At 42.6% G+C, this 24,716-nt stretch overlaps 1 protein-coding gene and 1 long non-coding RNA gene across 29 annotated transcripts in view; one reads left to right on the top strand and one right to left on the bottom strand.

Annotated features, from left to right (window-relative positions):
• Window positions 1-235: 235 nt before the first annotated feature.
• Window positions 236-13,101, bottom strand: LOC110138065 (uncharacterized). Its single transcript, XR_002314116.2, has 3 exons — window positions 12,716-13,101; window positions 2,688-2,856; window positions 236-2,203 (listed from the first exon to the last, which is right to left on the bottom strand). It is a non-coding gene; the product is annotated as an uncharacterized lncRNA (long non-coding RNA).
• A 4,346-nt stretch (window positions 13,102-17,447) lies between these two features.
• CLASP1 (cytoplasmic linker associated protein 1) overlaps window positions 17,448-24,716 on the top strand; it is a 268,492-nt gene continuing 261,223 nt past the window's right edge. For 14 of the 28 annotated variants that reach the window (XM_070476358.1, XM_070476337.1, XM_070476342.1 and 11 more), the window contains exon 1: window positions 17,449-17,582. The gene's annotated coding sequence lies outside the window, so the exon portion shown is untranslated. Of the gene's footprint in view, window positions 17,583-24,716 lie in introns of all 28 variants that reach the window. The other 14 variants (XM_070476349.1, XM_070476347.1, XM_070476354.1 and 11 more) reach the window with 3 other exon arrangements.

Here is a 24,716-nt window from a genome sequence, read left to right as displayed (position 1 = left end):
AATATTCACTGGAAGGACTGATGCTGAAGCTGAAACTCTAATACTTTGGCCACCTGATGCGAAGAACTGACTCATTAGAAAAGACCCTGATGCTGGGAAAGACTGAAGGCAGGAGGAGACGGGGACCACAGAGGATGAAATGTTTAGATGGCATCACCAACTTGATGAACATGAGTTTGAGCAAGCTCCAGGAGTTGGTGATGGACAGGGAAGCCTGGCGTGCTGTAGTCCATGGGGTTGCAAAGAGTCAGACATGACAGAGCGACTGAACTGAACTGAACCTATCCCTTCTCCAGGGAATCTTCCTGACCCGTGAAATCGAACCAGGGTCTCTTGCATTGCCGGATGATTCTTTACCAGCTGAGCTACCAGGGAAGCCCCCAAAGTCACTCGTTGTTTTTTAATAAGAGATTAGATAAATGGGAAAACTTTCATACAATGGAAAACCACAGAGTAGTTAAATAGATGATCTAGGGGAATTGCCTGATGGTCCAGTAGTTAGGAACTTGTGATCTCACTGCTGAGGGCCCAGGTTCATCCCTAGTGGGAACACTTAGATTCCACATGTCGTGCAGCATGGTCAAAAATAAATTAAAAAATAAAGGAACGCTGGGGACTTTTCTGGTGGTCCAATGTTTAAGAATCTGCCTTACAATGCAGGGGATGGAGGTTCAATCCCTGGTTGGGGAACTAAGATCCCATATTCTGCAGAACAACTAAGCCTGTGTGCCACAACTACTGAGCCCGTGAACCATAATCAGAGAATCTACGTGCCGCAAGGAAAGATCTGGCATGACACAAGGAAAACCCAATGCAGCCAAATAAATACAGTTTTTAAAAAGGGATGCTAATGTTGACTTTTTAAAAAATAGAGAAATAAATGACCTGAAGCTATCCTCTGTATCCGCAGGGAAAAAAATCTCAAAAATACACTACTGAGTGGGAAAAAAAAAGTTAGACTAAGTTGCAGAAAGATTTATACGATATGATAGCATTTATATAAAACTTAAAATATGAGCAAATTTTTAAAATACTATCACTTACAGATACATTAATAAATGTATGCATAAACACAAGAACAGGTTTGGAAATATAGGCACCAAATTCTGTAGAAGGAAGTGGGGTCAGGTGGGGCTACACAGAGTTCATCATCGTTTCTCTTCTTTTTTGTCTGCCTGAAATGCTTCACTCAAAGCCAGCAGACCAAAATACAGTAACTCTCAGTGTTGTGAGGCAGCCCCAAATTAAATTTTCCACCAGCTCCTTTATTCCATTCTCATTTCAGCCTGTCGCTGTTGTTGTTCAATCACCCAGTTGTCTCCAACTCTTTGAGACCCCATGGACTGAAGCGTGGCAGGCTTCCCTGTCTCTCACCATCTCCCGTAATTTGCCCAAGTTCATGTTCACTGCATCGGTGATGCCGTCCAGCCACCTCATCCTCTGATACCCTCTTTTCTTTCTGCCCTCAATCTTTCCCATCATCAGGGACTTTTCCAACGAGTTGTCTATTCGCATCAGGTGACCAAAATACTGGAGCTTCAGCTTTAGCCATCAGCGCTTCCAGTGGATATTCATTTTAGCCTACAGCTTTCCCAAAAGGATGTCTGCCCTCAGCCAGGAGGCACCACCAGTTTTTAACTTTAACCTTGTGACTAATACTGTCCTTTGTCTTGGGGAAGCCAAGGACTTGCTTCCAGTGAGCAAGTCTATACAGGAATTTCTCCCCACTTTTACAGCCACTGTCTTCCATTCAAAATTTTCCAACTTGTTTGCCTAATTCTCAGAGAAATAGGCATTAATGTGCTGGATATAGGATACCTTTATGAACATCAGTTCAGAGTGTGGGTTGTCAAATGTACCTGTTGGCCAGCTTTAACATGACTGAAACAGAGTCAGGATCATCCAGTCCTGGTTCTGAATCTCTGTCTACCCATCTGTGCAAGACCTAACGTGAATCTCTTCACTGCTTTGGCTTCAGTTTTCTCACAGTCAAAGAGGGGTGGTGGATTAAATTATCCCTAAGGTACCTTCTTGAGTACCAACTTTCCATGAGTCTAAGGCAGAATCTGAAGCACTGTCAAAACCTGCCTTGGCTCTGAAATTTCCCTCTTCTGTCATTTCCGCCAGGCCGGTTGGATAAATACTGGTGCTCGCCAATCTCTTGACAACATTTAGGGAATGCTGTATTTTTCATATATCCAAGCTGAAAGTACAAAGAGGAAAAAAGTTACTCTGCCTGCCACAAGACAAACATCTTGGCTGTTCACCTAGGTTTGGAGTAGCATTGTTTCTGTAACTTATACACCAGCAATTTTCTGGTAAATCCCCTGACGTGGTTGGTAGTCTCTTTGCAGTAAAAATTTTCTGCTTCTTTCCTGTTTGGCCCTAAGAGGAATCTAATTTATATTCTGAGGTACAGTACACACACTTTATGTTTAAACTGAGATACTGTGTTATCAACGGACCAAGAGGAACCATTGTTAAGAAAGGTTATCATCCTGTCTTTGACTGTTATAAACGTAAAATATTATGTTCATGGAACTGTCAGCTTCTAGTCAGACCTGTTAGTTTCAAGAGTTGGCAGCAACCTGCTGCCATCAAGAATTACAGGTTGAAAGCAACTGAGATCAGTTGAATTCACGTGGTGTTTGAATCCAGAAGAAGTGAGATGGGCAGGAGGCGTTTACCTGTCACCTAGTGGAGAGCAGGGAGGATGCCTGACCCCGGATGACCCAAAGTGAGGGTGCAGCGTGGTGCATGTTGTGGAGAAAGGCCGTGCAGCCAAACTCACGGAGGAGAAGATGCTAGGGATGGTAGGGAGCTACATCTTGCCAGACAAAGGCAAATTCAGAGAATCTGAAAAATAAAAATACATTCGAGGATTAGTGGCAGTTAGCGACAGTGAACAGACTAGTATTATGTATACTATCACTTATTTAAAAATTAGACGAAGCAAGCTAAATCCCCCGTGATCCAGTGGTTAGGACACAACACTTTCACAGCTAGGGGCTGGGTTCAGTCCTTGGTCAGGGGATTAAGATCCTGCAAGCTGTGGGACATGGCCAAAAAAAAAAAAAAAAAAATTAGATGAAGTAATAAGGAAAACAAAAATATGACATGAATATAAGTAGATTATTTGAAAAGAAGAGAAAGGACCTGAGTTACTGCAGGTCCCTGAAGGCAAGAGAATTTCATCCAAGTCTAGGAAACTCTAAATAAGTAAGACTAAGTAGGAAATATCAATAAAAACCTTACAAATAATTTTAAAAGTTGCTGATTTCTTAAGGCATTGTTTAACTTTTTAAACTGTGAGTTGGCAGAGTGGCACATTCCACCTTTCTTCCAAGTACTGCATGGTATAATTAAGGTGGCAAAAACAAGAATAGAAGGAACACAGTTGTGTCATTCAAGTCAAAGTTCCCCATGAATGCCATCTGAAACTTACAACAGATAGTTGGAATTATTTTATCCTTAATATATATGAACAAATAAGATAAGGGTCTGTTATTTTTACCAAAGCGAATATGGTAGAGCAGTTTCATTTATACCTTCTGATCTATCTAATGTGGTCTTTTCTCACTTTGCTATTTGACTGTGAAGTGTGTGTGTGTGTGTGTGTGCGTGTGGAGATGGTCCATCTAGCAAAATGTGCCCAATTTTAAAAATATTATGTAAAACTCCAAATGACTTGTTAAAATGGAAATATTTAGAGTTGCTTAAAAGTATGAGAATAAATAAACCCTATCCAAAAAAGGAACCTGTCTAAATCATCATTCTAGTTCTGAGAACCTGATGATGTCATAATTGTAAGTTTCCAATGTTTTGCTTACTTGGTTTAGGCTCGGGAACATTCTCTTTTACTCCTCCTCAGCTTTTGTTGACCCACCCACACCCGCGAAGTACCCTGCTTTCTGTTCCATCATTATAGTAACTGTATAGGCTAGCGATTGTTGTTTTCCATACCAAACTGACTTCCTTGACTGTAAAAACTGTGTCTTTCCAGCTATGCTTACCCAGGGGCACATCAGGTTCAAGCTAAAGAGAGGCTACTGGATGATGTATAAATGCAAGTGGACTTCCCCTGTGGCTCACTGATAATCTGCCTGCAATGCAGGAGATGCAAGAGACATAGGTTCAATCCTTGGGTCAGGAAGATCTCCTGGAGGAGGGCAGGACAACCCACCACAGTATTCTTGCCTGAAGAATCCCATGGACAGAGGAGCCTAGCAGGCTACTGTCCATCGGGTGGCCAAGAATCAGATACGACCGAAGCAACTGAGGACGCATGCATGCATAAACGAAAGCAGATTGCCCCTGCACTTGGCAGTGAGCGCTCCAAACAATTCTCTGCATTTGGATGGGTAGGTCAGGCAGTGGCACGAGTTCATCTGTAAGTTGTCATGATCCTATGTTGTTCGAGAGACCCCACAGATGGAAGTTCAAAAAGAAACCCTAAAACTAAAATTCTGTGTCTGGTTCTGTTTTGGAATTTGCCATTTGTCCCTGTGAAGATGTGAGGAATGACCTTCAGAAAGCCTGAGCAGGTCCAGATTTTGACACATCGGATGACAGGGAAGCTTCAGAGGATTACTTGATCATCTGTTTTGTATCAGAGTTGCCCATCGAACCACCTGGATTTGTCAAGCCTCTCAGGGTAAGAACACTGACTTCTCTATGGCCTCTGTCACTGAGAAGTGGGTTTTTGTGTATCAATCACACTAGTTGTGAAAACACTGGAGACTAGAACTGTGCTCTCCATTAAAAGTGAAGTGACCTTGGCGCTTGGGACCGAGTGGCTTGTCTGTGCGGACAGCTCTGAGGGCACCCCCTGCTCTTCCAGTTCTCCAGTAACTGCTACTGTGGGCTTTTAAGGGGGGCACGCCAGCAGCAGAGCACCTGGACAGGTGAGGAGACCCAGGAGAGGTAGGCCTGTATTGCCTCCTTAGGTAGATGATGCTTACCGGAAAGTCAAGTAACAAGTGTAATTGCTCTCCAGGGAGTGGCTACCAACATGATTAAGCAAACTAGTTTCCAATCTCCTGTTTTCATCACATTCAAAAGACACACCCCGCCTTTGCCTACACATTTCTGTAACACACAGCACTTCTGTAGCAAAGAGATACTGTTCCCCCAATACACAAATCCAGATTTCAGGGGGCTATGACACCAATGTGCAAAGTATATATTGCTGCTGTTCTTGCTGAATTTTAATTTCTGAAGGCACACAGTGTTTTCTTTTTCACTGAGATTACTGAAGAAGATTAAGAAAAGCTATCTTGTTAGAAGTAACTACCTATTACCAAAGTATTTAGGTTAACCTAGGCTGGAAGATACTGACTAACTGAGTCATTGGCGTTTAGTGATTTCTGTTTGTTAGCACAGGCTATCAGACATATGCTAGCAAATCCTTTAAGAATAACATAAAAAATTACAAAAATATATGTTAATAGAATAAAATGAAGAATACCAACATTTGTTTTTTAAAAAATGATAAATAATTTTACCACCCAGACATAATCAGTTAATGATATTTTGATGTGTTTGCCTCCAGAACATTTTCTAGGCCCAAGCTGAACTGCCTACGTGAGCTGATGCCTAGGCACCCATCAACCAGTTGTTAAGTAAAACATAAACAGAAAGCAGATAAAAACAGGTAGAGCTGATAAAAAAGAATGCAATAATGCCATTTGCAGCAACATGAATGGATGTAGAGATTGTCACACTGAATGAATTAAGCCAGGCAAAGGCAAACTATATGACATTGCTTATATGTGGAATCTAAAAAACGGATACAAATGAACGAACATACAAAATAGAAAGAGACTCAGAGACTCAGAAAACAAACTCAGGGTTACCAAAAGGGAAAGGAGAGTGGGGGCTGGATAAATTAAGAGGCTGGAATCAACATATACGCAGTATAAAACAGGGCTTCCCAGGGGGCAGTCGTGATAAAGAACCTGCTTGCCAATGCAGGAGGCATGAGAGACGGGGGTTCGACCCCTGGGTCAGGAAATCCCCTGGAGGAGGAAATGGCAACCCACTCCAGTATTCTTGCCTGGAGAACCCCATGGATAGAGGACCCTAGTGGACTACACACAGTCCATAAGGTTGCAAAGAGTCGGACACGAGTGAAGCGACCTGAGTGAAGCGAGACACATACGTAAAATAAATAACAAGGACCTGCTGTACAGCACAGGGAACTATACTCGACATTCTGTAATAACCTAAAAGGGAAAAGAATTTGACAATATATACATATACATGTATAACTGAATCACTATGCTGTACATCTAAAACTGAAATGGTATTGTAAATCAACTCATACTTCAATTTTTTAAAAGGAGGGGAAAAAAGGTAGAGTTGAAGATATAAATTAAAACGTCATCCTTAAAACTGTGAAAAAATCAAGAAAATATTTAAAATTATAAAGCTCCTTGTAGGGCTTTAAAAAAAATTTTATTTGGCTGCATAAGGTCTTAGTTACAGAATGTAGGATCTTTAGTTGCAGCATGTGGGATCTAGTTCCCCGGCCAGGCATTGAATCCGTGCCCCCTGCACTGGGAGCTTGGAGTCTTAGCCACTGAACCACCAGGGGAGCTCCTGTTGTAGGGCTTTAGAGATCACCTTGTACTAGAGATCAATCTTTTATTCTGTGCACAGGATCTAGAGAGAGAATATGACCAGCTGAGAGCAAGCACAACCAGAGCTAGAATCCAGGAACCAAGGCTTTTGGCATGATCTCCCTGCTCTCACAAGGCTTTTTTTTAACTGATTTTATTATATACAGGACAGGATTTAATGATCAATAAACTCTGTCTTTGAAATGAACCTGTGAGGGGAAAGGATAATATATTCTAAGTATATCCTTTTTAACCCAGCCAAATGATTTTTGGTAGAAGTTAAGTTCACTAAAAGCAGTCCTCCATAGTTTATGTCCCCATTATGTGGATAGTAAAACTGAGGCCCAAAAGGGAAGATGATTTGCTAAGGATGCTCAGCCAGTCTGTGACAGAATTGGGAGTAGATCTCATCTCCTGACTCCAAGGTTCTAAAATAATGTAGTATGTAATGATCACCAAAAGAGAACTTCAAAAAAGTTTTCACATACTCTGGATCAATGGTCGCCCAGTTGCTTTGCCTTCCTTAGTCAGCCTTCAATTGGATTAGTTCCGATTGTGATAAAGAATCTAGGCAGTGCTCAGCAATGACTGTCAACTTCACGAAGAGACTGTAGGCAGTGATGTGACTCCCGATGGATGTGTGAAGTAGTTTTGCCCGAAAATTCAAATCTGAGTCAGAATAAAGCATACATAACTAACAAGTGTCTAGGAGGTAGAAGACCACGTTAGAGACTCCCAGGAATATAATCAGAAAAATCTAGAATGTGGGAAACCTACAGGACAAATAACTTGGCTTCTTCAATAAATAAGTACCAAGGAAAAATGAGATTGAGGGTGGAAATAAACACATTAAAAAAGATCTAAGAGACAAGTAAGTCAAATGACATGTATTGGCATTGTTTGGATCCTGATTTGAACAAACTGCTTAAAAAAGAGACACAGGTACATTAATACTGACCTTACAGAATAAAAAAGATCATAAGAGAATTCTATGAACAACTGAATGCCAACACATTTTATAACTTAGATGAAATGGATACATTCCTAGAAGGGCACAAACTATTGAAACTGACTTAAGAGGAAATAGAAAATCTGAATAGGCTTATAACAAGAGATTGAATTAGTAATAAACCAACAAAACAAAACTATCCACAAAGCAAAGCTAGAGCGCTTCGGTGGTGAAGAATCCACCTGCCAATGCAGAAAAGGTAAAGTCCAGACAGCTTCACGAGTGAATTTTATGAAACTTCTTTATTTTTGGCTGTGCTGGGTCTTCCTTGCTTCCTGCCAGCCTTCTCTGACCGCGGTGAGCCAGGGCCACTCTTCATGGAGGGCACGGGCTCCTCACTTCAGTGGCTTCTCTTGTTGCAGAGCACAGGCTCTAGGACCCGTGGGCTTCAGTAGTCATGGTGCATGAGCTTATTGCCAGATGTCATGTGGAATCTTGCTGGATGAGGGATCGAACCTGTGTTCCTTGCATTTACAGGCCGATTCTTAACCACTGAGCCATGAGGGAAGTCCGAAACTCTTTGTTGTTGTTGTTATTTAAATTGATTTCATTTATTTTTGTATCATTCTTTTGTTAGATCCCACATATAAGTGATATCATATGATATTTATCTTTTTCTGCCTGACTGACTTCATGTAGCATAATAATCTCTAGGTCTGTCCATGTTGCTGCAGATGGCATTATTTTATTCCTTTGAATGATTGAATAATTGAAACATTTGGAGAAGGAACTGGCAACCCGCTCCAGTATTCCTGCCTGGAGAATCCCACGGACAGAGGAGCCTGGTGGGCTACAGTCTATGGAGTCGTAAGAGTCGGACACGACTGAGCGACTAAGCACAACACGGCACACGACTGAAACATTTGAGAAAGAATAAATAGCAATATTTTAAAAACTCTTCCCCAAAAAGAGAGGAGGGAATACTTTTCAAACCAACTCAACTCATTCTGTATGGCCATTATTATTCTGATACCAAAAATAAAGACATCACGAGAAAATTAGAGACCAATATGTCTTAAGAATATAGATGCAAAAGTCTTCGACAACATACTAGCAAATAAAAAATTAAGCAACATATTAAAACGATTATATACATGACCAAGTGGGATTTATCCAAGCTTGGTCTGACATTTAAAAATCAATGTAATACACAATATTACTAAAATTCTAGACAAACTAAGAAGAGATCATCCTCAATCTGATAATGGCCATACATCAAAAATCCACAGCTAACATCATATAATAGTGAAAGACTGAATGTACTCTCCCTAAGATCACGAACAAGACAAGGACTCCATTCTCAACACTTTTATTCAACATTGTACCAGAGGTTCTAGTTGGGAAAATTAGACAAGAAAATGAAATAAAAGGGATCCAGATTGGAGAGGAAGAATGAAAAAGAATATCGATTTCCTTAAGAGTTCCCTGGTGCCCTAGTGGTTAGAATTCTGGGCTTTCACTGCTGTGGCCCAGGTTCAATCCCTGGCCAGGGAACTGAGATCCTGGATGCTGTGTAGCACAACCAAAAAAAAAAAAAAAGAAATCAATTTGCAGATGACATGACTTTGTGTATAGAAAATGCCAAGGATGCCACTAGAATCTAATAAATGAGTCCAGCAAGGTTGCAGGATACATGATTAATATGCACAAATTAATTATATTTCTATGTTCACTCACAATGAACATTCTGAAGATGGAATTAAGAAAACAATTTCAGAAAACAGCTACATGGGCAGCGGCCCAGAGCCGAGCCACAACCCCAGACTCAGCCTCCCTCCTCGGCGTTGCCGCTACTGCTGCCGTCACGGCTACTGATGGGGTGGACCAGTGCTTACCTCTGCTGTCTGCATCCCATTTGGGGAATGTCACTCCCACGGCCCCACCATGTGTACAAGAAAGCAGCCCCAGAGGAGACATGAGTTCAGTTCCTGGGCTGGGAAGATCCCACATGCCGAGGAGCAACTAGGCCTATGCATCACAGCTACTGACCTGTGCTCTAGAGCCTGGGAAGCCACAACTCCAGAGCCCATGCGCCACGGCCACTGAAGTCCGCGCGCCCTAGAGCCTGTGCTCCATGGAAAGAGAAGCCACTACAGGGAGAAGCCCTTGCACCGCAACTAGAGAGAAGTTCCATGCCTGCCCCCATCCCCCGCCACTAAAGCAATGAAGATCCAGAACAGCCAAATAAATAAAAAACAAAATTATATACAAAAAAGAAAAGAAAGAAAGCAATTCCATTTATAATAGTACCAAAAAGAAAATATACAGGAATAGATATTCTGGAAATGAATTGCAGAAGTTATACTATAAAAACTACACATTGTTAGAAGTAATGAAGATAATTTAGATAAATGGAAAGATGGTCCACATTTATGAATCAGAAGACTTAATATCAAGTGGCAAAACTCTCCAAACTGCTCTACAGAGCCAAAGCAATTATTATCAAAACTACAACTGCCTTTTTTTGCAGAAATGGACAGGCTGATAGCAACATTTATATGGAAATTCAAGAAACTCCAAATACCAAAACAATCCATAAAGAAAAATAAAGTTGAAGGACTTACATTGCTTGATTTTAAGAACTTAATACAAACCTACAGTAATCAAAATGGTATAGTATTGGCATAAGAACACATATCAGTGGAGTAGAATTTGCAGTTCAGAAATAAACCCACATATTTATGGCCAATTGTTTTCTTTTTATTGATTTATGATTTTATTGATTTATTGAATTATGAAGTATAGTTGATTCACAGTGCTGTGCCACCCTGTGTTACACAGCAGTGACTCAGTTATACACATGTATACATTCTTTTCTTATATTCTTTTCCATTATGGTTTATCACAGCATATTGAGTACAGTTCCCTGTCCTATACGTTAGGACCCTGTTGTTAATCCATTCTAAATGTAGTGGTTTGCATCTACCAACCGCAAACTCCCAGGCCACCCCTCTCCCCCAGCCCCCTGGCAACCACAGTCTGTTCCCTACAGCTATGCGTCCGTTTCAGTTCACTTGTGCTGCCTATATTTTTTGGCCATGCTGAGTCTTGGTTCCTGCGTGGGGCTTTCTGTAGTCGTGGTGAGGGGGCTCTTCCCTAGTTATGGTGCATGGGCTTCTCCCTGTGGCGGCTCCTCGGGTTGTGGATCATGGGCTCTAGGGAGATTCAGCTTCAGCGTGGCAGTGTGTGGGCTCAACAGCTGCAGTTCCCAGACTCTGGAGCACAGGCTTAATAGTTGTGCTCAGGCTGAGTTGCTCCGAGGCACATAGCATCTCCCCAGACCAGGGATCGAACGGAGGTCTCCTGCATTAGCAAGCAGATTCTTCACTATCTAGCCACCAGTGACGCCCCATATTTTAGATTATACATATAGGTGATACCATATGGTATTTGTCTTTATCTTTCTGACTTCACTTAGGATAATAACCTCTAGTTGCATCCACATTGCTACAAATGGCATAATTTCATTCTGTTTTATGGCTAAATAGTATTCCATTGTATGCATATACACACTACATCTTTATCTATTTATCTGTCTATGGATGTTTACATTATTCCCATGTCTTGGCTACTGTGGACAGTGCTTCTACAGACATAGGGGTGCATGTATCTCTTTGCATTTGTTTTCCTCAGGTATATTCTCAAGAGTGGGATTGCTGGATCATATGGTAGCACTGTTTTAGGTTTTTGAGGGATCTCAGCACTGCTTTCCATAGTGCACCAACTTACATTCCCACCAGCAGGGTAGGAGGTTTCCTTTTTCTCCACACCCTCTCCAGCATCGTTATTCGTAGACTGTTTAATGGGGTCATTCTGACCAGTGTGAAGTGGTACCTCATTGTAGCTTTGATTTGTATCTCTCTAACAGTTAGCAATACTGGGCATCTTTTCATGTGCATGTTGGCGATCTGTGTGCCTATTTTGGAGAACTGTCTACTTAGGACTTCTGCCCGTTTCATGGTTGGGTTGTTTGTTATTGCATTGTATGAGCTATTTGCATGTTTTGGAAACTAAGCCCTTGTCGGTCACATGGTTTGCAAATATCTTCTCGCATTCTGTAGGGTGCCTCTTCATTTTGTTTCTAGTTTCCTTTGCTGTGCAAAAGCTTTTAAGTTCGATAAAGTCCCATTTGCTTATTTTTGCTTTTATTTCTGTTGCCTTGGGATACTGACTTAAGAAAACATTGCTATGATTTATATCATGTCCAAATAAAATCTTGTAATAGAATGTTCAGAATGCCATTTTGTATAAAGTGGTTTGAAACAACCTAATGTCTACCAACTAATGAATGGATAAGCAAAATGTGGCATACATACATAATAGAATTTTGACAATAAAAAGGAATGAGGTAATGTAACACATTACAATATAGATGAATTTTCAAAACATGCTAAGTGAAAGAAGTCAATCAAATATTGTACAACTCCATTTACATAAAATGTCCAGAATAGGCAAATCTATAGATAAAAAGTAGATTGGTGGTTGTCTACGACTGGGTAGTGACTGCTAATGAGTATAGGGATTTCGGGGGGGGGTGATGATTATACATCTCTTTAAGTGTACTGAAGACTATCGAACTGTGTACTTTAAGTGGGTAAATTATATGTAATATGAATCATATGTCAATACATATGGTAGCAAGAAAAATTATGGGATAATTAGGGAAATCTGAAGATTGACAGGGTAGTGATAATACCAGTTATTACAGTTGAACTGCATGGATCCATTTACACATGGATCTGAGGTTGGTTAAATTCATGGATATGCAACCCTGGATTTGGAGGGCTGAATGTGAGACTTACCCATTTACGGATTTTATTATCTGCTGTGGGTTCTGTAACCAATCTCTCATGGACACCGAGGGATGTACCATATGGTTAATTTTTCAAGTGTGATAATGGCATTGAGGTTATGTTTATTAAAAAATTGTCTTTTTACAAAACTAAAATATTTGTGGGTGTAAATAATTAGAAACAACTCTTTTGAGCCTATCTATCACTTTAAGTATCACCCCGCTTTTCTGCCCCCCACCTTAAACTCCTTCTCCAAATTACCTATTGACCCCCATTCCCATTTCTATCCCTACCATTGTCTTCTGAACCAGTTCCAAGCAGGCTTTCATCCTCAGCACCGCAGAGCTGTAGCCAACAGTCAATTACAGCCCATGAGTACAGATATCCTTTTGTATTCTCACGTTTTGCATCTACAGATTCAACCAACCAGGGATCAGAAATATTAAAAAAAAAATTATAGAATGTTCCAGAAGCCAAAGCTGATTTTGCCATATTCTGGCAACTATTTACATAGCATTTACATTGCATTAGGTAATATAAGTCGTCCAGAGATGGTTTAAAGGGAGGATATGTACGTAGGTTATATGTAAATACTATGTTGTTACTAAAATAAGAGACTTGAGCATCCAGAAGGATCCTGGCACCAATCCCCTCTCCAAAGGTGACTTAACTGACTAGGTTGCTCTTTCTCTTATTTCAGTTGCTGCTTTCTATTTCCTTTCCTAGTTTCATGACCAACTTGATCCCTAAATGCTACAGAGCCCCATGGCTCAGTTCTTAGATAAATTTTTCAAATTTATACTTATCTAGATGATCTCATGGCTCTAATGTTCTCTAAATGCTGACATCTCCCACGACATGCCCAGCCTGCACCTTTTTTTTTTTTCAGAATTCCGGATTCATATGCATACCTTTCTTCTTGATATTTCTGTGTGTTAATTTGAGATGCATCTTCAAAGTTGAATTTCTTGTCTCTTCTCATTCCCAACTTGTTCCTCTGTTTCCCCATTTCAATAAATGACAACTTCAAACTGCTCAGGCCAAAAATCTTGGGAGTCACTCTGGACTCTTATTTTCACTCCCTACAAGAACTGAGCCATCAAATCGATGTGCCTGAGTGCACACAGACCCCTCACCCTTCCACTACTTCGACTTTTCCCACGTCACCTTGCCTCTCACTTGTAGTATTTTACTAATCTCCTAAGTTGTCCCCCTCTTGCTCCCCTACAATCTATTCTCAAAATAGAAGCTAAAGTGAGTCTATAAAAACAGAAATCGATAAACAAGTTCCCGTTGTATAGCACAGGGAACTAATTCAATATCCTGTGATAAATCATAACGGTAAATATGAAAAAGAATGTATATACATGTATAATTGATTTACTTTGCTACACAGCAGAAATTAACACAATTGTAAATCAACTGTACTTCAATAAAATGAATTAAAAAATGGAAGTCAAATCATGTTTCTCCTCTGCTCAAAGCCTACCAGTGGCTCCCCATCTCACTTGAAGCAGAACTCTTCCATTGCCCTTGAAATCCAGAGTTTGGACGGAAGGCCCTGAACACCACAGTTTGGCGTTCTCTTACCTCTGCCCTCATTTCCTACCTTCCCCTCGCACACACTGCTTCCGCCACTCCGGCCTTTCAGAAGGACTGTGGCACTGGCCTCTGCCTGGAAGGCCCTTCTCCAGGGAAAGGACACTGCTTGCTCTCTCGGCTCCTTCACACATTCGCCGTGTACTTCCCAGTGCCCCTCCCCCTTGTGCTATTTAAACAGAAATTCCTTTCCCTATTCTCAGCACTCCCTTATTAATTTCCTGCTTCAGTTTTTCCATATTTATTCTACCTGGCTCAGTATATATTTATTGCTACTCTGCTTTCTATCTCCTCTTCCCAAAAACAAAGATTTTTTCCTACTTTGCTCAGTGGTTGGCACACAATCAGTACAGAGTATTTCTGATGTGTTAATGCTGTTTATAATGCACTTACATTCTCTGACTCCTTGTTTAACTGACACTAGCTTCTTGGGAGTTTGGCCGTGTCCCAGAGGAAGGTGAAACTAACTGAACAGACTGGCCACTCCGACTGCTATAAGAACCCCCAGAGCAGAGTGGGAGCTCTACAGGTTCAGGTTTCAGTTGCAGCCTTGCTACCAATCAGCCATTAGGCGCTGGGCAAATCATTTCTTCTTTCTGGTCCTCTATTTACTCATCTGCTAAATGGGGCTCATTGCTTCAAATGACCTCACAGGATTTTTGAGGAAGCAAAAGTTAAAGATGAAGTGTTGAGTTGGAAATGGTGTGTCTCATTATTTTCTCTACTATAGACAAAGATATACTTACCTGGCATTTTACACTTTTTAAGAGCAATGTGTAGGCCTGGACTAAAACTCGCAGTGTTCTTTTAGGAAACTTGGATGATGCACGTTTGCTGTGTTAAGCTCTTTTACATATCAGTAATTTGAGAGTGGAAGCTCTTGCTGTTAGCCTATGCTTTCTCCTGTGGAACCTCCGTCTCACATGTAAATTATTGTTTTCAGCATCCTTGCCCAAAGAAGTGAACAGTCACTGCCCATGGGTGCCCAGCTCCTGTAGAAGTTTGTTTTCTGATCACTTGAGTGTGTGTATGGCTGGTGAGCTTCCCTTCAGCCCATCTGTATCCCAGAACCTTGGTTTCCTCACTTGTGAAATAATGTTAATAACTGGCTGTTTATTTTGTGGATTCAATGACATATCAATAATTTACATAAAGCGGCAGTACACTGCCTAGCATATATTAAAGCTTCCGAAATGCTTCCTATAAATGGAGACTGTATTGAGCTGCCACACTCAGGGTCACTTTCTAAAACAGTTCTTCCACAATGTTACTACCCCTAGTTGAGGACCTAAAACAATGTAGATCTCTCTACCTGGTTTCAAAATATTCCCCATCCTATTGAAAGCAGAATTCAAAGAGATATTTGAACACTTTTGTTCACAGCAGCATTATTCACAGTAGCCAAAAGGTATAAGTAACCCAAGGGTTCATTTTGGGAATACATATATACATATGTATGTATATATCTCATACATACAATGGAATAGTATTTAATTTTAAAAATCAAGGAAATTCTAGGATGTCTCTGGCAGTCCAGTGGTTAAGACTCAGTGCTTCCACTGTTAGGAGGTGCCATTCCTGGTTGGTTAAGATCCTGAATGCTGTGTGGTCAAAAAAGAACCCCAAAGAATTTATAGATTATTACAATGAATAATGTGGGGAAAAAAGCGGGGTGGGGGGGGAGAGGGAAATTCTGACACCTGCTTCAACATGAAAGCAGGTTCAGGCTCAGTGAAATAGTGTAATAAGTCAGTCACAAAAGGAACATGATTCCAATTACATGAGGAACCTGAACAGGCAAATTTATAGAGAGAGTAAAAGAGTGGTTGCCAAGGCTGGGGCAGGGTAGGGCCAGGGCTGTTTACAGGGTAAAGAATTCCAGCTTCCTACAGTTGAATTCGGAAGACGGTAGCACAGCAGTGTAAATGTACATAACTATACACTTAAAAATGAATGGTAAATTTCATGTCATATTTTACCAAATAAAACATCAGACATTCCTGGGACCTCCCTGGCGATCCAGTGGTTAAAAGGATGAGCTTCAATGCAGGGGGCACAGGTTCTACCCTGGTCAAGGAACTAAAATCCCACATGCCACGTGGTGGGGCCAGAAATATTTAAAAAACTGAACATTCCCCATCCTAGTTACCAACATTACTTTCCACTTGTCTTTTTTTTTCCTACTCAGTTAGGCTGCTTTCTTCACTGCACTCAGTAAAACGTCCACTGCCTCCTGGGTCCTTGCCCCATGCTATCCTCTCTGGAAAGCTCTTTTATCATCACCCAGTGGTTTTCAAAAGGTCGCTTGTGCTTTCTCCAAAAGATGTCCTCCTTTCTAGATATAAACAGGAGTCACCTCCTACTTGCCATCGCTACTCCTTCAGCCCACAGTCCCCTCCCTTTCCTGCACTCCACAGGAGTCTACATAAGGCTTGTCTTAACCGAGTCTCTCCAAGCACATCATCTAAGTCCTGGACCTTCACAGGTAGGATCTCACGGGTGTCGACACACCCCACTAGCAGGAGCTCCGCATACGAGAATCGAGACGGAGGGAAGCCAACTCACACTCTGAGTGGCTTCCCCGGAGCAGTGTGTAATCTCACGAAAGCTTTCAATGTCAAACTACAAGTGAGGGTAGGCGCCCGACGCAGCAAAACTGTGGGCCCTTCGAGACCCTTAAAGGGGAGCCCTGTAACTTGCACAGCTTTTAAACCTCCGAGACACGCTCCCACACTTCTTCCAAGAGAAAGGCGAGAGAGGGGATGGAAGCCGCCTGCTTTATGCAGGCACACAAGGAAGAAAGTCTCCAGGGTCTCCGAGGCTTCCACAGGGCTGGCTTCAAAGAGGGCAAAGAACCGTTAAAAAGTTGTGCTTCCGGCTCCAGCGCCCGCGCCTACCCGAAGAGAGAAGGGGGAGCCTCGGTACGGAGCGTCGCAAGGCACAATTTCCTTCGCCCTGGACGCCCAGAGCGTGCGCCGACGCGCGTAACCCAGAAGTGAAAGGCCGGTTCCCTCAGGTAGTAGACCTCCTCGCCCCTACCGGAGGAAATTCCGGCCGGACGCCTTTTACCCAAGCTTTCTGGTTCCTCCTGAGCTCTACGCTCCCTGCGTTCTGGTGCCCTACTGCCATGGCCGCTTAGATTCAATCCTCTCTGCCTAGCCTGAGGTTTGCCGCAGCTCGCCGGGGGTCCAGCTCCTGCCAGGCCGCCCTTTTCTTTAAAGAACCTTTCCCTACGGGTCCCCATCAGGGCCAATTGACGCTCTCCGAGGAGGCAAGAGCTCCAGAGACTGGCAGGTCCCGAATCCCGTCGCAGCCAGGGCGGCGCCTGCGCCGGGCGTTACCATAGAGAAGCGGGCGCCTCTCTGCTCTCGGTTTACACACTCTATGGTCCAGCCGGGTCGTGGCGGTAAGGCGAAAAAAGGGAGACCTCATTACGCAGGCGCTCTGGGCTTCTAATTTTTTTTTTTTTAATCCCCGCACCAAGCGCTTAACCTCATTGGGGTGGAGGAGAAGGCGGCGGCCGTGTGGTCCGCAGCGGCAACAGGAGCGGATAATACGGCCGTAAGTGCTCGGTTAGGGCGAGGGTGTGTAGACCCCAGGCCTCCCAGGCCCCTGCCCCCCTCGCGGTGGTGGGCGCCGAGGCTGGGTGGGGGCTAGGTCCAGCGCTGTCATCCGCTCTTGGGTGCACTTTGGGGGGAGGGGGCGGCCCTTGGGTGGGAGCTGGGCGGGGAACGGGAGCTGAGGACTGTTTATCCAGCCCGCAGATCGCTGATCCCACGCTGCTTTGCAGAGGGTTGGGGGTGGCTCTGGGGTCAGCCTGGCTTTGTGTGCCCCTCTCTCTTCTCTCCCGGACCCCACCCCGGGCCCCCTTCCCCTCCCTAGTCTCGGGCCTGGTAGGAGAAGCCGCGTTTGAAAAGAGCCGGGGCTTGCGAGGGGAGGGGGCGAAAGGGAGAAAACCCCCCACAACTACTCCTGGGCGAGTGGTGGGTGTGGAGAAAGATCGGGAGGGAAGGGGTCCAGCCGGGCCAGACAAAGCCGAGCGCGGGCCGGGCGGGATGCGCAGGGTGCCGGAGGTCCGCGGGCCCACAGCTAGCTGCTTCGGAGGCTGGGAAAGCGGACAAGTGCTGAGTTAAGCCTTGTGCAGCCTCCTTAACTTGCCTTTGTTGTTCTTCGGTATTGGGAGGGACGCTCTGACGGAGAGGAGTGTGTGGTCTTGCACGATTGCCTGGTTGGGTACAATGGAACTCATCACATTTTGCTTTCTCGTTTCTCCAAGCCGCTCGGATGAGTCTGGGGTTTTCCAGAGTCTCACTTATTACATAATTTAAAAACAACAACAGCCACAACTTGTGTTTATTCCTAGAATTAAAAACAAAAATTAGGTAGAGCCTTGAAACATGTTTTGTTGCATCTGGGTGAGTTTCTGTGTCGTGAGGTTTGTTCATTAATGCTGACCATTTGTCGAACCTGTGAGCCCTTTAAACATGATACTTTCATTTGTAGATATGACTTCCAGAGCTCTAGATTCTCTAGTCCTTTGGGAGGCAGTGATGCAGAAGAGTCAGAAGTGAGAAATAGTTGCTTGCTGCCTTGTGCCTTCCACCCTGTTCCGGTGCCAGAATCTGGTATAAATGATGGCTTTAGAAATTGTTGCTTTTATCACTGTTATTGTGACATTTACTGTCCTCTTGGTCAGAGAAATCCTGGACACTGGGCTCCTTTTGCTTGTCAAGGGAGTGGAGAATAGTAACATTGATGCGGAGACCACATAGATAAGAAAAATAACATCACAGTGTCCCAGAGTTACTTATCTTTTCCATTTGCTAAGAAATTTAAATTTTGGTGAGCTGTTTTCTTATCCATCTTTGTAAGATTGTGTAATTGCACCTTTTTTTTAGCAATTGTTACTCAACACTCAGTTTCTGAAATTCATAGCTTATCAGCTAACATGTAGAAGTTTTAGGATTTTAAAGTTGTAGTTTTTGTTGAGGAGTTTTCAGCTGTAGTTTTGTATTCTCCCAACTAAGGTTAACCAAAGTCAGAAATCCTTTGAAGAGACTGTTGGTGGTAGAGTTGTCAAATATTTTATCTCCATTTTACAATCTAAGTGGTAATGAATAGGGAAAAAGCCTTTGCACCTTATATTAGTGTTAGAACTGAAAACCTCAATCTCCTGGAGTGCCAAGATTTTGACCACAGGCTCAACTTTACCTGAAAGAGGTAGACATTTTTTTGTACTAACAGGAAGCAAAAGTATGAAGCTTGGTTTTTTATGCTTGAGTAACTACTGCCATAGGATCTCTTAAGTGTAGTTCAGATGATGGGAACTTGCTTTTTATAGAGCAAGATTTCAGATCCTTAAAATAGTTTGACAGGGATGTTGAGACATGAATGGCCAGAAGACCATTAAGTTTATTGTTCACATGTGTTATGTTTTGTCCACTGGTTTGGGATTTAGATTTCTTTCCCTTTAACCCTTTGTTAATTTTCTCCCCCCCCCCTTTTTTAGATACCTCAACCTCACAGTTTATAAGTTGGGTGAGATAGTTTTTTTGTACCTGAGACATAAATTAGTTTTTTCAGACTCCATTTATTCTTAACAATCTTCTACTTATAAAGTAGCTTTTTAGATTGATGGATAATGCTTTTTATTTTATAGTACTATTGGTAAATGTTATAATCATTTAACAGATGATAATATATTAAGCTCAGAGCTGAGTTTTGATAACAACTTTGATGATTGCAAGTGTGGTTGTTAAATAGTGAAAAGAATAGACAGCAGAAAATAACGTTTGAAAACAGAATCACTGATGATTCAGTCTTTGGTTTGTAAAATGTAATTTAAGAAAGTAAACTAACCTTTCTTTACTGAATGCAACCAGGTCAGCATCCATAAAGAGTGTGTGTGTTTGGATAACTGACCTCTAAAGGCCTTTTCTTTTTAGCACCACAGTTTCTTGAGTGTTAGCTACGTCTTCACACTGCAGGGCTTTCTCCACCTCCCGTGGGCTCAGACCAGTATTGCCAGGCTGAATGCGCCCGCTCCTGAGTTTCTTATGGCACCTCCACAGAATCCTCCTTCCCACCAGCATCTTTAGGGATCCGCTTTCTCGCAGGCATCCCTGAAGATGTAGCTCAGATGTGTTCAGATGGCAGCATTTCTCCGTGATACTTCTGTTGACTTTTCTCCTGTTTCTTGCCTGGAAGCCTCCTTGCCCCTTGTTGATTCCTGTTGTACCCCTTACCTTCCTCCTGGGAAGGTTCCTCTGGTGACTTATTCTTCTAGGTCCTCGAGGGTCCTGGGAGTTTGTAGAAGACTTTGCAGTAGCCTCTGTGCTTGGACTACTGGCCTTGTGTAACCAGTCTCTGTAGAAAGTGTGAAGGAATAAACCAGTGTATCTTAACTTAGAATAAAAGGATTGGAGCCTTGGAAGAGCTCTTAGAGGCCCCATAGTCCCAACATCCTGCCTTTTGTCTGCATGTATTCTGGTCTTGAGCCTCAAACCACAACCTGCTTTCCTGTCTCTGGACAGGTCTTGATTGCTGGAAAGATATTCTAGACTGTCTTCACTTTGCCCCTCCCCTTTGCCTGTTGATCTTCGTACTCTCTGAAGCAACATGAATCAAATCTGTTTCTTTTCCGTGAAATAGTCTTTCATTTCCCAGGACAGTCATCAAGCCTTTTCTAGATTTATTGATTAATTTATTAAACCCTTTCTTTAGTTCCATGGTGGCTCAGCTGGTAAAGAATCCGCCTACCATGTGGGAGACCTGGGTTCGATCCCTGGGTTGGGAAGATCCTGAGGAGAAGGGAACAGCTACCCACTCCAGCATTCTGGCCTGGAGAATTCCATGGACTGTATAGTCCATGGGTCACAAAGAGTTGGACACAACTGAGTGACTTTCACTTTCAGGAACCACAAGGATATAGCTGAAAAGACATACATGAGTCTCACACTTCAAGGGCTCACTCACAGTGTAATGGAGGAGACAGATAAAATGTTACAAATTCTTCTGTGTGATGCTGAAGTATGAAAACAGCCCTAGGCCCTTTGTCCCTGCCTGGTTTAAGCTGATATCACCTAAACCAGATACCACTGTGCTCTCTTTAGACAACTCTTGTTTGTTATGGTCCTTTAAATGCAATATATGAAATAAAGCAGAATTTGATATGACCTGACCAGAATATACAGTTACTGTCTTAGGCTGGGAAACTGTATCAAGGATTTTCAGACGTGAGCTTTCTGGTTCTGCCACTTCCTAGCCCTATGGCTTTGGGCCATGGGCCAGCTAGATCATCTCTTTGTGTTTTAATTTCATCTACAAAAGGAGGGTGAAGGGCAGGCCGTGTTAATAGCAGCATCTTCTTATAGGGGCTGTGTGAGGATGAAGTGAGATAATATGTGTAAAATGCTAAGAATAGTGACTGGCGTATACTGAGTAAGTATATGGACTTCCTGTCATGTATTCATGGTAAGAGTTAATTTAATAATAATAGCAGTAACTGGGACTTCCTGGAGTCCAGTGGTTAAGACTCTGAGCTCCCAGTGCAGGGATAATGGGTTTGATCCCTGGTTAGGGAACTAACATCCTGCATGCCCCAAGATGCGGCCAAAAAAAAAAAAAAAAAAAGCAGTAATCACGTTGCCAGAATCACTTGGAGAGGGTCTTAAAATACAAATGGCCTGGTCTTATTTATCGCTAGCCACCCAGAGATTTTGGTCAGTTAAGTCTTTGTCAGGCCTGGACAGCGCAGTTTTTTTAACAGTCCCCAGGTAAATCCGAAAAATCCAGTTTGAAAGTCCTGCGTTCTATGTTAATTTTGTCAGTGATTGCATTTGCTTTTACAAATTAAAAAAATTACTGGCTAACAGTCATAGACTCTCCTAAAAGATTTGAACCTGGGGGTAAAAGGGAAGGTCTGGCCCCAGGTCCTGCTCAGCCCCGTGGGAGGCGATACATCTGTTCATTATCAGTTTGGAGTATGTCTCCTAAAGATGGTTACCCTTGTTTGTAGGAACATCTTTGTAATACTAACAGCCAGATTTGAGGGAACAAACCCTGGATTTTCAAAACACTTTTATGTTTATAATCTTCTTTGTTCCCTTCAAAAATCCTGTGAGGTAGGCAGTGGAAATACCACAATTATCCTGTCAATTTACAAATGAGAACCCAAGACCTCGGAGTTAAATCCCAGTACATGGTGGAACGAGGATGAGAGCTGGGCCTGATGTTCCTTTTGTGTAAATTGTCTCTTAGCGACGTAACCTTACACCTTATATTGAAGTTGTGGTTCCGAAGTTGCCTGATCGTTTTTGCCATGTGAAGTCCGCCAGACCAGGTTTCCTCTCTCCTTCAGCGTGTTTATACTTGCTTTTTTAAAAAATGTAAATTTATGGTTTAATAGTTAATGAATATGTTAAGATTTATCTTTTCATGAAAGAAAATTTAGAACTGGCCTGTGCCCATCTTTCTACCATGGTATGATTGGGTGCGTTTATCTTCATTCAGCATGACTGAGGTCAGTGAATCTGCCTTCTACCTCTAGAACGGTTGTCCAGTTAACTTTCTAAGCAGCATGAGTTAAACTTACTTGTAATCCTGTTACAATATAGCAATAATACAGAAAGTTGAGAGACCAGACAGGGGAAAACCTATTTCAAGTCATCAAAACACAGGACTTTTTCTTCCCTTTTTTTTTTGTAATCCAAACACGTTTTTTATGTGTATTGAAGTAAAATTGACATGCAACATTATGTTGGTTTCCAAGTGTATAGCATAGTGATTCAGTATTTTTGTATATTGTGAAATGATCACAATAAGTCAAGATCCATCACTTTACAGAATTTTTTTTCCTTGGATGAAAACTTTTAAAATTTAATCTGTTAGAAACTTTCAAATGTACAGTACAGTATTGTTAAACTATGGTCATCATGCCATACGTTTGTTTTATAACTAGAAGTTTGTACCTGTTGATTCCTTTCACCCATTTGTCCCCCTGCCCCCCTCCCCACCTCCAGGTTTTTTCATAGTGTCCCTGTGTTTTAGTAAGCCATTTTAGGTCTTCTGTGTTTTATGAATAGTTTCCATGTGATGACATAGTGTGCATCGTTTTGATTTTTAATAGCTTTGCCATGTTTGATTTGGTAATGGCAGATTTTGGTAAATGGGATCCTTGCTTTTTTGACTGTGCCTTGCAACTTGTGGAGCCTTAGTTCCCTGACCAGAGGCTGAACCTGGGCCCTTGCCAGTGAGAGTGGATTCCAGCCACTGGACTGCCGGGAAAGTCCTGGTAAACCAGGATGCTTGATATGCAGGTATGTGTGTATATATATATATATACACACATATATATATATTTATATATTATACACCAAGATATCTAATACTGTATATTACAACAGTGGCTGTTTTTGCCATGTAGCCTGCTTTTTTGTGTTGTTTCCTTTGGATCAGTTCTAAGAAGTAAGAATATTGGGTGACTTTTGATACATATTGCCTGAATGCTCACCAAAAGCTTGTATCAGTTAAAAATGTCCCCAGCAGTTTAAGAGTGCTTGACAGAAATTTTACCAAGTTCTGGTAGTAAAGTTTACTTTTTTTTTCCTGTGAGAAGTATAGTACAGGTTGAATTGGATATTACCTGCAGGTGATCTCTTTCACGTCCACGGTTCCCACGTCCTGTGTTGCCAAAGCTAGTGTGTCTTGTGATAGGCCTGGAGGAAAACACAGCTCTCGCTTTGTGGGGCAGACTGGTCTGTTTGTCGACCTCAGAATGTTGTCTTAGGCCATCTCTGTACCTTCCCGTCAAGTGTTCTTTTAACGCTTGTGCTCAAGGGCCTTTCCTGAAACACCTGGTGACCAGAGTGTCTGGTGGTGGGCTGAGACGTCTGTCTGTAACGGATTGCGCCAGTGACGCCGAGGCCACCGGAGCCGAGCGCTGCCCCAGGACGACCTTCTAACTGGCTTTCTGCTCAGCTCCCCCACAGAGCACGTCTCTCCTGTGGGCCGAGCGAGGGCCTCGTTGTGGACAGAGCCCTGTTGTCTAGAGAGCGTGAATTGTCTAGCAGCTCCCTTCCTAGTGTAGAGTAGCTGGGTTCATTCTGCAAACAATAAGCCAGTCTTTCCAAGAGTCGCTGAACTGCATAGAAACAGCTCCTTCTCTGAAGTCTGTGTTTTACTTGAGTTCTGACAATCATAGAATTCTCCAGACCCAAGCCATGTCCTGCCAAGCCTTTGGTTGGCTCAGGGGGTGGCAGACAGACCTCTTGTCCCAATGGAAAGAGCCTTCATGGACTGAACACCCATCATGAGCCAGGCGCTAGGCTGGATGCCATAGGTGCTCTTTTAGCAGGTCTTAATGGAAGCATTTAGAGGTAGATGCTATTTTCATTTTATAATGAGAGGAAGTTGAGCCTTAGTTAGAGCACTTGAGTGATTTGTCCACGCTCATGCAGCTGCAGAGTCGCAGAGTTTGGCTCTTGAATTCTCCGGTTTCCTTTCCACTTATCTCTGTCTTTTCCAGCACGGGTTATTTGTGCTGCAGGAAAGGTCAGTGGGCTGTCTTGGGGGAAACTCTGCTGCTGGCATCCGGCAGCATCTGGAGAGGCCTGTTTTCTGGTCAGGCAGGATGTAGGGGTGCTGTCTTCTCATGAGGGTTGGTTGGATCTGGGAACCTACAGTCCCTTTTGGACT

This window comes from Odocoileus virginianus, chromosome 13, assembly GCF_023699985.2.
Source record: "Odocoileus virginianus isolate 20LAN1187 ecotype Illinois chromosome 13, Ovbor_1.2, whole genome shotgun sequence".
NCBI lineage: Eukaryota > Metazoa > Chordata > Mammalia > Artiodactyla > Cervidae > Odocoileus > Odocoileus virginianus.
The sequence above is the reverse complement of the archived record's forward strand: the minus strand, read 5'-3'. Positions and strand labels throughout refer to the sequence as shown.